Source organism: Cyanistes caeruleus, chromosome 10 (assembly GCF_971803275.1).
Source record: "Cyanistes caeruleus chromosome 10, bCyaCae1.hap1.1, whole genome shotgun sequence".
Lineage (NCBI taxonomy): Eukaryota > Metazoa > Chordata > Aves > Passeriformes > Paridae > Cyanistes > Cyanistes caeruleus.
The window spans coordinates 7,002,835-7,019,310 of record NC_141710.1 but is presented as its reverse complement, the minus strand read 5'-3'; the positions used below and the strand labels follow the sequence as shown (position 1 = coordinate 7,019,310).

Genomic DNA, 16,476 nt, shown 5'->3' with positions numbered 1-16,476 from the left:
AACCCTTTCTCAGAAAAGCTACCAGCAAGGAAACTCCAAAGTTTTGTCACTACCACACCAAGCCCAGCTTCAGCAATGCTGTTTCCTCTACAATTTCTACAATACTTCAAAATTAATTTAGAAATCCACCCTGTGGGAGCTCTCAGTGTTCAAATATTTGAAGTGCCACAAACCAGCATTCTCAAAAGGAATGAAAGACAGTGTTTAAAGTAAATAATATAGAACAGTAAAGCAAAACCTACACCCACACATATAACCAGGAAGCTTCCCCTGCCTCCAAGGCAGCATGAAAAAAGTCTTAAGTAGCACAAGGCAACACAAGTTTATTACATCTGCTTGGTCTTTGCTTCCAGGCCCAGCTCTCATGGATACTCCCTGATCCCATCCACATTGCAAAGTTCTTCCTATTGTTTCATTCCAAACCCCTCACACACAAACATGTTTTACCACATCCATAATGTCATTCCTCATCAGGGGCCAGACAGAAACAAACCCTCAGTTACTTCATTTTAACTCAGCTGTTACCTAAAATTACAAAATGACTTTTTGAGCAGATGTAGTGTGTTAAAGCTGGAAATTTATGGATAACAATTAATGCTGTACAGAACTGTTGCAAGCAAACTTAGCCCTTTCTTATACCCTAAATAATGATAGGAAAAATGACAGAGGGGAAGAGAGTCACATAAAATCTCTTTCCAAGAATAGCCACCTCTTTCCCCACACACAGTATCTTGTTATTCACTTACCACTCTCTCCTTCTGCAGGATGCAGTTTGCTAAGGATTCTATTGTTGTATCTGCTCCTGAAAAAGCCTGTGAGAAGAAGTGAGAAGTATTTATTACTCCCACAAGTGTATACAAAATAGATATATATTCACCTTTGCTAGCTTGTAAATCTCTTTACAAGCACAAGCTCTTGTGGCTCCTTCCCATTAAAGTATTTCACTTTGCAAAATTAATAGTGATTAATTTAATCACTAAAATAATTAAAAATTAATTAATAAAAAAATAATAGTGAAGACATTTTATCATGCCTCTTTCATTTGAGTAAGTTTGATTCCTTTACATAATTATATCCTAGTTTAAAAATGGTTTACTGGTGTATAGCCCTGACACAAACTGTAAAGTCAGAGACATACTGAGACTGGTATGCAGGAAATTATTCCTAAACTGGTCTATACTGGGCTTGTCTAGCATAGTCCAAAAAGGAAATTTTACTGTATATGTTTAGGAGATAAATGTTGAGAGTGAAGAAAAAAAAGAAAAAGGAAAATAATTTTAAAACCAGAGTAAAAAGCGTCATTGCACATGTGTTCAAAAATTACCTCTGTAAGGATAAATTAAAAATTTGACTGTGCAAAATGAAGAATCATAAAGACAGCAATGGAGCAGGTGTTGCAAAGTTTATTAGGAAATCTCCTAAATGCTTCCATAAAAATGCAATAGTGCATTGTATGTAAGACAACAAAATTATATTTCATGGAGAGCTGTACTCCTGCCATTTAATTATTGGACAGTACTTCAGCCTTCTGAGAGCAGCTTCCAGACCTCAGGTTATAATGACCAGACAAGAATGAGGAATTCCCTCTCCACAATATTTAAGAGATTTCACAATAGCAAAAGGAAATTAGAAAGCACGGTATTTTCATGAAAAACACTTTTCAATTACCTTTGTATCCAAATAATATTGCATTCATATTCACAGTATAGCAAAGTTATTACCTAGACTAAGTAAAATGAGCACAGTATCAGAGCTTAATTGGATATAGAAAATTGGAAAGTTCCACACCACAGTGGCTGAATAAGTAGAAATGCATAAAATGAAGGGCACAGTTGTTTTGTGAAAGCCACTGTGGTAACAAACAGTGCTTGTAAAGGACTGGAGGGGTCACTGAGCTCAGGACAAGGTGAGCCCAGGGCTGTGCTCACTTGGCAATCCCACCCCAGGGCAGCAGCCCCTTTAGCAGCCATTCTCAGTGACTGTCAAGGAAAACAGCTTTCCTTGCTAAAGCACTGCTCCAGCAAAGGACTATTTATATGTTTTGATTGAAGACAGCCAGTAAAAACAAGAGTTAAAAGATGCTCTTTACCTAAAATCAAGGTGAAGGTTTAAGCACTTTTTGATGGCTGAAGTTGCAAGTATTGACATGCATCATTTCAGACAGGTTTTAAAAAATCATAAACCTTGTTTTGTGTGTTTTGCTTTGTATTTTATGGCAGTTATAGATATGTACCATGCACACTGCATTCCACATTCTGCACAGAAATGGGCACAGGAAAAGGAAACTCGACTCTGGCTTATTTGGTTACATGAGAAGATAAAAGAACAGCAAGAATCAAGAATCACTTGTGCTGTGCATTGATGTGGGTTAAGATGTGAACTTAGGCAAGACTCTGTGGTTCAAAAGAACATCAAGACTTTTATGCTGGCTGTGTCAAACGCCCTCCACCTTTTTTTTTACAGTTACAGAACTACTTTTGAGTCTTGAAACTTTATTCTACATTAGTTAGAACAAATTTTCCAGAGAAAATAGAAATGTTTGAAAAGGCTCTACTTCTGTACTGTTATTTCCATTTCCTTTTGACTCATTTTCTACTGCAGACACTTCTAGTGTGACAATAGACTCTTCACAATCCACTGAGTCCAAGACCCTGAGAACTGTGGGACCATCTCATTGCTGCCCTCAGTCAAGCCTTGGTCTTCCTCACTCCTCAGTAGTTCCTGGGAAAAACAAAGTGCTTTTCCCTGCAGTTGAGGCCACTTGATCCAGTTTACAGCAGTGAGCACGAGGCAAGCAGCCAGCCCAGCCTTTACTGCTCACCTCCAGCCCAGGAAGGGAGCATGACCCAGCTGGCTCTCACTCGTGTACAACCTCAACAGGACCAAACACAGCCAGAGCTCCCAGAGTGAACACAGTGTCCTTGTGGCCTCTGTGTTTATAAAGCAAGGTTTTATGAAGTGGAGGACGTGAGACAGCTTTAGAAATAGAATTTCCTGATACAAAGTCTGTGTTAGTGGCAAGCTTAATAAATCTCAAGGCCCAGGAAATAATTTCCAGTCCCATGTATAAGCAAGCATGATGACAGTTTTCAAAGCTAGCTACAAAACCTGGGCACCCTGTCCACGTTTCCCAGAATAGTGGGCTTGGGAAGGGACTTTCAGAAACCATCCTGTAAAACTTCATAGCTCAAACAGGGTCAACTGCAGCAAGTTTCTCAGTTATGTTTTGAATATCTCCCCAAATGGAATCTCCACAGCCTCTCAGGGCAACCTGTCTCATGTTCAATCACCATTCCAGTAAAAAAGTGGGGTTTTTTATGTTCAGAGTTTCCTGTGCTTCTGTTTGTGCCCATTGACTCTGACCTTGTCCTTGTGCATCACTGAGCACATTTTAGCCCCATCTTCCACACATCCTTCCATCAGATATCTGTAAAAAATTATGAGATTCCCTCCTAAGCCTTCTCTTTTCCAGGCTAACCCATGTCAGCTATCTCAGCTTCTTCTCCTATGAGAAGCTTTTTAGCCACTTGGACTTACAAAAGGACATTTGGGGGAAAAAAAAAAAAAAAAGAATCTGGTTTGGAGACCATTCATTTTGGGTAACACTACTGAAAACATTTTGTGCTTTTCATCACAAGAACAGCTGTACAATATTTGCTGCCTCAATTCCTTCAGTGCTCCAATTAAAGATTGCATAGATCCTGGGCTGGAATGTGTGGAAATGAGAAATGCTAGGAATATAAAAGATTACCAATCCCCTTTAATTTATGCTTTCAAATGCTTAACACAGGGCTATAATTGCAATTTTAATCACATGTGTTCTGTGTGTGCACTGAATACTGAGGTCTCCATGTGTCAACTAGCACCCAGTAAAGCTGCAGGGATTTTTTCCACTTTAATGTATTCATGTTCACATGTAAAAAGATCCATTTTAAAGACTCTGGGAAAAAAAAAAAAAAAAGTGACAGCTTCAACTATAACTGTCAAAAAAAAAAAATAAAAGTGGATATAGAATTCCAGCTTGCTTCTAATGGCAGGGTACTTTTTTGTTTTGCCTTCAAACATTTCAAAAACAACCTGCTCAAGGTGGGTGGCAAACTGCTATTTTATGCCCTATGGGTAAGTGTCACAAGTGATGCCACCAGATTAGCTAAGCAGGTCTGCTGGGAAGAGCTGAAAGTGAATGCAAATACCACCAGGTTTCTGGGAGAGTTTTATTCTGAATTTTACTTCTGGTTTATGTTGTCGCTTTTAGCAGGAACAAGACTTACTTTACACAGCAATTTTTGTGTTTCTTCAGGTCTTATTTTGAACATTTAAAACCTTCAGACACCTGAAGTGTTCTGTGCTTCTTGTTTCAATTTCAAACATATTTTGTTTTATTGCAGTGTGGTGGCAATTTTGCTACCATTATTTAAATAAAATGGAAGAAATCTCAGGGTAAAACACTGTTTTATGGGACTGAGGGCTGCAGAGGCTGATCCTAAACTGTTTCCAAACGGACACCTCACACTTGCTGTGGAAACACCGAGTTGAATACATCCATAACCTTGAAAGTGTCTCAGTGAAGTTTGGGCTTAAAATAGCAGCATCCAAAATGGAGACAAGTATTGTCAGGAATTAAGTTATGATTAGCTGGAGCAGGTCAATAGCATTTCACCATTAACCTCCTCCTTTCCTAAAACATACACAACAGCCTCACATATAAATAACATAAACCTGTCTTAAGGATAGAGCCAGGATGTAAGATTCACCCCAGCCATGGCAACGAAATTTCACTGAAGATAATGACACTGGAAGATTGCAAATCCATTTGGGAGATCAGAATCTCATCCAGTATTTCCTGGCAAGTTTTATCTTGCAGCCCAAAATGAATAAAGAATTAAGAATTAAATCAGCAGTATAAAAACCATTTAAAATAAATCACATATTGAAAAAATTTAATCATTAAAATGGAAAAATATTATTTTAAGACATCAATAATTTATCTAGCAATATTTTCCTGCAAGTATTAACCATGAATATTTAATATGTACATGTGAGCAGTTTATAAACAGAAACAAATGTGAAAATGTTTAAACGGTCCTGGATGTGCTGCTATAAAGAACCAAATTGAATCATATCATCAAGCCAATAGTAAATGCAACAGCTAGAAGCCTATTCTTTATGAAACTGCACTCCAGCTAGCAGAGCATGCATTTTTGTTCAAGTGCATAGTTTTATCTATGCAAAATATTTTGCAGTTTTATTCTTTCCATTTAATTTCTTTTGGAAATACTTTGAGAGCTCTCTTCTCCCCATACAAGAGGAAGAGAGAGAAATTAATAGCTCACATTTGCAATCCAAAATAACTGCTTCAACAAAATTTTGTTTCACAAAAGCATACCAGAGGCCTTTTTTCCATCCCAACAGGCAATGTCATTATCCATCCCCCCAGGCAGTGCCACCAGGCAGTAATAAAAGTATAACTGGATCAACTAACCTGACATTTAGTTTAAAATCATTTGCAAGTACCTATACAAGGTGCTTCTCACACAAGGCATCTTCAGAGGAGCTGATCTCCAGCTGTGAGCTGTATCAGAGATGATCCCATCATCTTCCTGCCTGCTCCTGGGAAATCTGCGCTGGAACAAACTCAGAACAAGTCAGCTGTGATGAGCTCTATCCAGCCCATTTCATCTCACAACAGCAGCCACATCTAGTTCTTCATTGAAATCTGCTTTCAGCACCTCTGGTACCTGGAGCTCTATTGCCACCATTGCCTCCATCCTGGTGACACTCAGCTCCTCTCCTGTTTCCTGCAAGGACTCATCATTCCTGGTGGTTCTTTACTGGTAGCCTTGCCTAGCTTGGCTCCAGCTTGTAATTCTCATGTGTTCCTCCCTTCCTTCCCCTCAAGGCAATGGAGAATCTCTATCGACCCAGAGTAAATTATTATTTACAGAGAATTCTCCACTGCTGAATTTGATGGCATTTTTATCATTAGACTGTCATTAGGAACTTGAGCAAAATCTTTATATGAGTTTTATAGCAAATCAGTCTTTACATTCCTTTAACCATAACCAAGAGCTAAAGAGACAAATTTATCCAACTGCACCATCCTAAATTTTCTGTTCCTTTTAGCCAATCAATGTCAGTCCCTCACTCCTCAGCAATGTGGCAATGCCAGGGGACCCTCTCCAGTCAGGATCTGAGGGGTTTCATTAACTTTACTGCTCTGACAACTGGCTCACATGCTCACACTTCACTGCCTGGATTTCAAGATGACTCCTGAAGTGCTGTCAGCAGACAATCCAGTGCCAAAAATCATTTGGCCCACAAAACCTCTCTGAGCCCCCAGGAGCAGGAAGGAAGCAGTTTGCAGAGGATGGCTTCCCAAGAGATAAAGTGAGTTATCTATGTCATTACTCTGTACACCACTCTTCCTGAGTGGAGGATTATGCACTCCTTGAAACACAGCTGCAAATACCACAGGTCAGGAAAGACAAAGGATGTCTCAGTTGGTGCTGATGGAGGACTGGCAGCCCAAGAAACTGTGTTGAAGCCAGGAGGATTATCTGCTGTCTTTGGGGAGAGGGAGGCTAAAGGGGAGATGTATCTGTGGTATCCTGGCAGCTGAACTTCCCACCAGCTCTACATCCTGCAAGAGGATGTGACTGAGAGCTTGTGTCTCAAATATCCAGACAGTTCAGCTAGAAGAGAGATTTCTTTTATGTTGCTATTATATTGCTATAAATACTGAATTTAATTCTTTGTTCTTTTTTTCTGGAGTTTAATTTCCTTTCTGATTTCAGGTAAACAAGACTCATGCTCACAGGGTGTGCATAAATGTGTCTGTGCCTGTCTTTTGGTGCATCTGTTCAAGCTTTCTATCTCCTAAGTTTTGAGCACACTATTTCATTCCAACAAAAACCAGAGGCATCAACTGTGAGACACAAATATTCAATGAATCAGGCTTCATGAACCCTTCTGCTCTCAAAATGACTGATTACTCTTTGGTTTGGGGTGAATGGTAGACAGGATTTTATTTTACCTGTACTGTTTTCATTGACCTTGTCATACCCATCAAGAAAAGATGGTGCCATTGTTCTTGAGAGCAGACAGGGGAAAGAGAAAAGAAGCTCTCAGCTCTTCATTTTATTGAAAGCTCAGATGCAGAAAAAATATCCAGAAGAACACAGCTACATATCCATCTGGAATTGGAATGATCTTGGTACACATTACCAATTTATCACATGGGTTTAGACTGAATTTCTTACAAAATCTGTATTCTTTCTACTATTCAACTAAAAATGCACAGTAGCCCCTCTGGATTATAGGACAGGATTTAAAATCAATAGATATCATAGATTATCAATAGATAAATTTTATTAGCTGGCCAATTCATTCTGGTACTCAAGAAAAGCCGAGAGACAGTGAAGAACAGCCCTTGCTTCACAAACAGAGTACTTAACCTGGGAAAAATATCTATCCTTGGAAAGTTGCCCACATGTAGCCATAGCTTATGAGGAGAGAGAAGAGCACCTGTAACAGACATGAATGCATCCTTAATTCTGTACCAACCCACAAAAACTGAATACAGAGCACCTTTCAAAGAGACAGCCTCCCTTGCTCCCAAGACATTATTTCTGTTCAAATTACTAATTTATAAGGCAGTCAAGAGAGAGAGAGATTTAGAGATCACAAAATAAACCAAGCAGTTTTTTTACAGAACACTGAAGAGAGGTGCCCAATTTTCACCTGGCTCTCACAGTGAAGGTGACAGACCATGATGCTGTATTTCTCAGGATTTTAAAATCACATATGATTTTAACTTTGCCACACACAGAGGAATTCCCAAGTCTTAACACAGAGTTCTACAAACATTGTCAAATATAATCCAATAGGTTGCCTTGCTCTAATCACTTGTAATTTTGCATCAGACAAGAACTAAGTAGGTGAAGAAAAACCAACATGTAAATTCATTGGAAAAACAATTTTCACATAATAAAGCAGAATGAAACTTGGGTTTTTACCTTGTACCATAAACTGTTTTGTCCAGCTCTGGTTAAACCCAACTAACTATACCTCCCCATTGCCATATACATACAAATTAAGAAAATAACTTACAATTTCTCACTGTTTTGAATAGAACAATTTTTCAGAGCTGATCACAGCAGAACACAAGGGAGACAACTAAGCTGTGCAACAAATGTAAGGCTGCACAAAAAACAGATTCCACCTCCCACTGCATTGATTTCTGTATCTAATATTACTTTAATTGCTTTCATCCACATTTTCTACCTATATTTATAACTCCAGCACGTATTTTTGCTTTTCACATTTAATACATTTCTTCATTCACACTTCACCTACATGTTCATAGTACTTTACTTTTCAGACTGTTTTAAAATGATCTCCCTGTCCCATGCTGTCATCTCTCCTTAAAAAATGAATTTCATTTGAAATGTTACAACCAAGGAAAATTAGAAAAGAAAAACAAGAATTTGTAGAAAAGATGTTTCTTAGGGTTTCTTCCAACCCTAACAATTCTGTGAATCTATTTTGCAGCTTTAATACTGGATATTATTTTATGACTCTATCACATAAACACTACTGAATATTTATCTTAATTCAGGGCAAGTTTGGTTTATCAGATAATACCCACTCACAACTGTAATAGAGTTTAAGGTAAATTTTCAACATGCAATTTCCTGGCTTGAGAGGCTCACACATATCCCATAGCTCTTGGTGACTGGAAAAAAAGTGCTCTATACTTGAAGATAGAACCCAAAACATTTTCAACATCAGGCAAAGTTAATCAGATTCTGTAATCTACCTGTTAATCAGACTCTGCAATCCACCTGTCAGTTTATGTAGGTCATTGCAGTTGTACTGGTGTCAATGAAGCTGTGTTACAGTCATTCAGTTTAATACAGTGCATGTATTTTAATGTATTTATTATTATTTAATCATAACAATTTAAGATAGCCCCATCTCCACAGTTTTGTTGGGTTTTTAAGATCACAGAAATAATATTACTGACGGAAAATCAGAATAATTATTTAAAGGAATATTAAAGTTGCATCCTAGTTTTGAAGACACTACATAACTTTTAATGTTTGAATAACTTTTGCCTAAATTAGAACTACTCTGGGATTTTGTGCTTTTCTAAGTTTTCCTCACAGTCTTCCAGTGACAAAATAATTCAATTCATATAAAATTTAAATACAATTCAAACATATTTGTAAAGCTACATACCTTCTAACATAGAAAAGCTGTCTTTTTTTAATATATATTTTTATGGTGCACATAAGTCTAAAATTTGTCTTTTCTGGCTGACAATGACAAAGTTCATGGATGTGAAATGGGAGTAATCAGAATTACACTCTGTCTTACAGTGCTTTAAAATATGTTTATAAACATGTATTTTATTAGTTTTTCTCCTGAAATTTGATTGCAGGCAGCTGAGAGTCCTGCTTTTCAGTATTTTCTTATAAATTATCATTCACTAATGTTAGGAAGAAAATATTTTCCCAGAGACAGCTAATTTCAGTTTTGGGCAAGTGCAGAAATTGGGTGAAGGGAGGTGAAAGAGCCCTTCAGGTCCCACATTCCCTGGGTGCCACAGTGCACACGTGGGTTCCCGTGGGGGACCCCCTCTCTCTGCCCATCCCTCTCTCCACAGCTGTGACCCCATCACTGAGGGCTCTGGCCTCAGCACTGAAATATTGAGGGTCCTCCACAAGGCACATGGGGAGCTCCCCTCAACCCATACAGCCTAGAGCTGCCCTCCTGCTTCTGGGCTTTTGTTCCCTGAGTGTCTCCTGCTCTTCTGGCTTCCTCTCAGGTGAAATTCACCTTTAGGCAGAAACTCCATCCCCTTTGCTCAGCTTCAGGAAAGCTTTTCACAAGCAGAAAGATCACTGTGTGAGGCAGGACCGTACATGTGGTGTGTGTGATCTCATCTAGTCACAGACACAACCCTTTCCCACCGCTGACAATAATCACAAAGTGCCCCTTCCCAGCAGGTCAGCGTGTGAAACAGTGCCACGGGAGCTGGACAGCCGCACAAAGGGGTCCGTGGAGGCGCAGGGATGTCACAACAACTCGATGTGTGGAAAGCCCTGAATGGCAGTGCCAGAAGCTGGCAGTGCATTGGAATCCCAGTTCTGCAGAGAAACAGCCAGGACAGTTTCTCTGGGCTCCATGGGCTCCTGACAGGAGGAGCTGCTGACTGCTCCATGATGACCAATGTGCCAGCTGGGGAAACCTGGGAGCAAAAGCACAGAGAGCTGCAGAAAATTAGTTTTACTGAAGGCACAAAGATAGGGACATAGTCCTGAACACACTGGCTTTGGTCATGCTGCTCATTGACAGGTTTCAGCAAGGTTTTCTGCATCCCTCATAGTCAGCTGCTCTCATGTATTTATTTAACTCACATCTGACAGCTCAAAGTCTCTTGCAGGTGTTCTGCACCACGATGAAACCCAGCTTCCTTCCCGTTTTACTGCAGACACAGTGTTTTCTTCTGCATGGAAGAATAACTAACCCTTACACAATGTATTGTAGATCTACAGCATACTGTCTAAAAACATACTTCCTTTCCTGCCTGATTTTTCCCGAGATATTATTATTGTTGCTATTTTTATTATTAGTTTATGCCAGGGAACCTTCCCCCTGCCTTAAAGTCTCTACAAAACAGCCTCTGTTGCTTCCTCAGGAGAGTGCCCTCACATACTGTGTGCCAGCATAGTTGCATCCCTCTCCTGAACAAATCAAAAAATAAGACAATTAAAACAGAAGGAAGATCTCCCTCCCCTGGCACAGCTGTAGCCCCACAAGAGAGTTTGCAACACTGTTCTGAGGAGTGTGAACACTTTCTCTCCTCAACCAACACACAGAGATATTCTACAGCATAAACCAGCCTGCAAAGCTGGGATCTTGTTTGTGGCAAAGAAAACTTCCTTTACCTAGCTCTGAATAGTGTTATTTCCTTATAATAAACTGATGTAGCTAAGTAAACCTCTAGTAAATGTTACAAATGTACCTACTATCTCTGCAAGCTCCTGCTCCTCTTCTGTTTTTTTCTCAGTAATAATTTCTCGTGTTGTTGCTTCTCCTTACCTCTGTTCCCAAGCCCTCTTTTACAGACTGTTTTGTTGTTTTACAAGACTTAGCCATCTTTCCCAAGACTCAATCCATTTTCACATGAGCTACACTAATTGGCAACAGACCTGACACATTTCTTGATTACAAGTTAAAACACTTAGAAGAAAGCTCTAAACCTTTAAAAAGAGAAAAGGAAAAATGCAGTAAAGAAAATGTCCTCAATTAAATACTCTTTAAATGGAATTCTCTGAGAAGCAAAAGAAGAGGGAAACCAAATTGTGAAAGACCACCCTGTTGTAGTGTTATTTAAATCCCTGGGGGTTTTATTTAAGAATCTGAGTGTTCTGGACTATAGTCACAAAGTACTTCAAGCTTTTAAAGACATATTTGTTCTATTGCCATGTAAATAGTTTCTCTCTTCAGAGAACTTCAAAGCACTACAATATTAGTTCTGTTGTTAAAGATGCTGATGTTTAAATGTTTTCACAAGTTATGATAAAATCTGTATCACACTAGGTAGGTGTAGTTTCTTTGTTAATTTGTAACTCAAAACTTAGCAGACAAAAATACACGAGGAACCATAATTTTGTGAATTTGGTATTCATATTTAAATGTAGCAGTGCTTTGTATTGATGCAAAACCCAAATGAAGGTTCTTTCAGAAGCTGAAACACTAGTATTGATTTAGGAATGGTACCTGGCTGGGCCATCATTTTGATGTTATTATCAAATTTTCCAAAATTACCAAAATTTTGTATTTTGTTATAATATAAAGTGAAACCAGCTAAAGGGAAATAAAATGGAACACTTAAATTTGGAAGTTGAGTTTTGTTACCTTATGCTATCATGCTTTGTGGAGGTATTTTTTTTGGAGATTCTGCTTCCCAAAATATTTCAGGTTTTATTCCAATTAGCAATAAACATGGTAGGGTTTGGTTTATATTTTTTTATTGTCGTCATTTGTGGGGTGCAGGGTAGGGTATGAATAACAAAAAGCATCAGCAGGGGGCGGGGAGGGGGGGGCGGGAAATTAACTGACTCCCCAAAAAACATCTTATTTCTGATGAGTTTTACATCAGGGTTCTTTACACTGCAAATGACTGTGAATCCTGTCTATTACATCATGTTCCCACCTGAGAATCCAGACCAAAGTGCTTGTGGATATCCCAGGAGCTGGAACAAGGTCCCAGGTGTGTGACCCTGGTGCAGTTACATCCCTACACACTCTGTAGGACTCTCTATGTTTGGTCTAGTCTCAAATGAAGAAGCTAATACTTCAATTTAAATCTAATTTAAATGTGTCTCATGCATCTAAAGGCAGTGTTCATGTTAGCACCTTTGCAACTTGGAGCCACTGATAGATTAGCTGAATGGCTAGCCAGTTTATTTAAATATTTTCCCTATATTCCAGACTGCCAGAGGAGGGAAGCAGCCAGAGGCAATGCCACAGACAAGGGCTGAAGCAATACTTGGTTTGCTGTACGTGTCAGTCTGACTTTTCTTGCAGCACAAATCCTCCCTTTTAACAAGCAAATGTACAAGGTTAGGCCTTTGCACAACAGCTCTGAGCACCTGGACCTAGACAGGAGCTGCCTGCTGGCAGCAGGGGCCGGGGTAGGGCCAAGGAAGGAGAGGAGGCAATGGGAAGAAACATTCTGACTCCAGGCCTGAACCTTTCCCTGAACTGCACCCATGGAAGGTTAAAATGTTCCTTAAAAGACAAAGAGAATCCACAGCACCCCATGCTAAGGAAGTGTAAGATTTCTCCTTGGAGAGAATTCACTGCCTGGATGACTTACAACGGTGCAGATATTTTGAAACATGACAAAAACAAAGATACATATACTTCACAATTCCCCCCCCCAAACTGAAAGATACCACACACATAAAGATGACTAACATGTTCTAATATTGAAAAGTAAATGATGTGAACAAAGAAATCAAATTGCATGAGCAAATACATTGAAATGAGCAGAAAATGGCTCAATTAAAACCTCTCTTTCCTTCTCTTTTAACTGCCCTAATCCCTCAAACCTGTCCTCAGTACTGCAGGAAAAACAGAATCAGTTTAAACAATACTGAAAGTACCTCCTTAGCAGATTTTCTGAAGTAATGCAGAAAGAAATACAGTAAAGAGGAACCTCATTAAACTTCAGAAACAAATTTACTAAAGATAGGCTACAAATCACTTTCTGCATTAGGAAAGTTATGATATTCTGACAGTTTCTCCATTAGGATAGGTGGTTTATTTTCATCAATTCTACCTAGAAACTAAAGGGCAGGCTTTTCAACAATACAATTTGAAATTTATTGAAAAACAGATTCTTCTCTGGTAATTTTCTTTAATGCACAGCTTCTACTCTAACTTAAACCTGAATATGTTCCTCCATGTCTCAGGGAATAGAGGAACATGATTTGGAAAGATCTGGCCACAAAGTAGTTATTCAATCTGTTCTCTCTGGTTACCAGAGACAGGACCTGAGCAAACAGCACAAGGCTGAGTCAGGACAGATTTTGGCTGGATATCAGCGAGATGTTTCTCACCCAGAGAGTGGACAGGCACTGGAACAGGCTCCCCAGGGAAATGGTCACAGCACCAAGCCCATGCAAGAAACATTTGGACAATGCTCTCAGGCACATGGTGTGACTCTTGGGGATGGTCTTGTGCAGGGCCAGGAGTGGATTTTGGTGATTCTTGGGGTCCCTTCCAACTGAGCATAGTCTATGATTCTGTTTCCCGTAGCAGTAAAGCAGGAGTTACAAGTCACCAAAGGGGTAGCAGAGAAGCCAGGTCACTGCTCAAACATGCACTCTGTGCAGAGTTATTGTCACTCTCAAGCTGAACATGTATTTCCATAGAGAGTGAGAGATATAACAATAGAGGCACTGTGCTTGTTGTGATGAGGAGCCTGCCTGTTGAGTAGGGAGCAGATATTTGTGAGCTCAAGGGGACATCTCCCGTTGTTCACATGTCTGGTGGAGACAGCTTCACCACAGATCCAGTTTGCCAGGAACTTGGCTTGATGGAGTACATTCAATTTTCTTCTGATAATCTGCCCCCTTGACAACAGCATGGGGGCATGGAGAGAGGAGAATGGCCTTGTTATTTATTATTTCTGCCATCCTTTCCCCAAAGGATTCAAATTCAAGAACGATTCATGCACATTTCTGTGTGCTCTAAAATCCTTTTCCATCATTTTAATGTCTTCCATCAGGCAGGACCTAAGAGGCAGGTGCTTAGACACACTCACCACACCAGTGTCCTGTGGCTGACATCGTGCACTCCCAGCAGCTCTCAGCACCATCATATCCAGCTGGTGACAGAAGACCTCATGGCACAAAAGCTGGCACTCTTGAGGAGCAACTATGAAAAAAAACCTGAAAAAAAACTACTAGAAAACTAGTGGAAATGTAGTAGAGTAAAAATGTAGAAAATTCTTTTAAAAAAAATAATCTAATCTTCCTTTATTTTTGAATCCTACCTATTTAGGTAAGAAGGTGCCAAAGAAGTTTTTGGACACCAATTCAGAGATGTTTTCCACTGGGTTCTGTTACCCTATTCCCTTGTATATATAAAAAAATATATACACTCAATCAGGAAGAGTCACATCTCATAAATGCTGCTGAGTGTTGATATGAGCTCTGTCATTTGGATGCAATTCTAAATTTCCTAAATCTGCAAAGCTAAGTAACCTCAGGAGACAGTCTGGTTTGGGGGCATTGCAGAAATCAGGCAATCCTGTGTCACTAGCCAGTTTTACAGCGGTCTGCTTCAGGGTTGTTGATGCTTTTCCCCTGCTTCTGTACCACCAGAGATGTAGAAGTGTAAAAATGGGACCAAAAAATAAAGGGCAGGGAAATTGATCACTTTTATTTTAATGTGAGATGTTGGTTCAATTTAGGTTTGAACTGGGGCATGAGGGACTGGGTATGATGGTATTTCATCCAAGACACTGAATTTTATTTTATTTAGGGATGAAAGAAATGTTTGAAACAAATTATCAACATGTTTTCTTTTTTTATACCTGCTCAGATTGTTAATCAGGGACTATATCATGAGGATTTTTGGTTTTGTTTTGGTTTTTGTTTTAGCTTTTGTTTTAGTGAAAACTCAGTCATGAGTACTTTTTTTAACAAATTTTAAAATGAGATTTTATTGAGGACTTGGGTTTGGCTTAGGTTTGTTCAAATTGAAGTTAGTTGGACAATTCTTACCAATTTCTACTAAGATTATTATTCCTGTGTTGGACACCACAGAAGATTCTATCACTCATACATGAATTTTAAACACATTCCATTCAATTAAATGGTATATTCACTAGTTTATGCTTTTTAAAACCTCCATTTATAGTTCTGCAACAGAACCAAAGAGAATTCTGGGCTTTGGTTATAATTGTACCAGCTGGTTGATGTAAACCTGGAGATACAATTCCATTTGCCAAAAAATTCTTGAAGAGTTTTTCATATAGATATCAGGCAAATGGTACTAATCCTTCCAGGGCTCTTTGAGTGTGTCAGACAGCATCCAAACAGTAGCTTAAGGAAAGTGCCAATTCACTCAAGAAAGAAAGAATCCCTGATGAAACAAGAGCCTGAACCAGGCAGGACAAAAGAGAAAGAGTGACCTCTCCTGGCACCGTGGAATACCTAAAGCTGTTTCCTATCAGAAACAAGAGGGGCTGGAAGGAAGAAGTGAGTTAGATTTGAACAAATAATTATTTTTTTTAAATGTAAACATTGCTCATCTCACAGGGAAATTCAAATCCTCACCTGAGCTTAGGAGCTCCATAACAATGAGCAGGCAATGAGACAGGTGACAGTGGTGAAGTTTAATGAGGATAATTATTAATAAAAACCAGCTAACATGCCCTGAAAAAAAGCTTTCTGCTGGGCTTTGTGTGATCATTTGGCCTAATTATTTTTGATGTTTTGCCCATCAAATAAGAATGTGCAGCTTGTGAAATGTCAGATATAATTAGAACAAATAAAGCTGTAGCATGAACATCCAAAAAACCTCCAATACCTATTTGCAAAAATTCCCCATAGGAGACATTCACACAGAACCAGCAGCAGCATTTCATGGGTAGGAGAGTTGGCAGAGAGGTAAAAGACAGATTTTGAAGTCAAACAAAAGTTCTTGAGAGATTACAGACAAGCAATAGTGCTCTGTGCTTTGTTAATGGTATCCATTTAGGGATCTTTGATAAGTGCCTTAATTTCACTGGGATTCAGTGATAAAACAGGGCCATATGAATAAGATTTTTTTATTTCTCTTATCATCTCCCATAGAGTGACATATGTGGCATCTCTGCTAAGTAAAATAAAGATTTTCTGAATCATTTTTGGAGTTTGTTAAAGGTATATATGAATACATGTATGCAATACA

General features: G+C 39.0%; 1 long non-coding RNA gene across 2 annotated transcripts in view; it reads right to left on the bottom strand.

Annotated features, from left to right (window-relative positions):
* The window catches only part of LOC111933226 (uncharacterized), a 144,458-nt gene that overhangs the window by 35,198 nt on the left and 92,784 nt on the right, over positions 1–16,476 (bottom strand). The window contains exon 2 of one of the 2 annotated variants that reach the window (XR_015274240.1): positions 747–812. This is a non-coding gene — a long non-coding RNA (uncharacterized LOC111933226). Of the gene's footprint in view, positions 1–746; positions 813–7,347; positions 10,253–16,476 lie in introns of those variants that run through there. The other variant, XR_015274241.1, reaches the window with a different exon arrangement.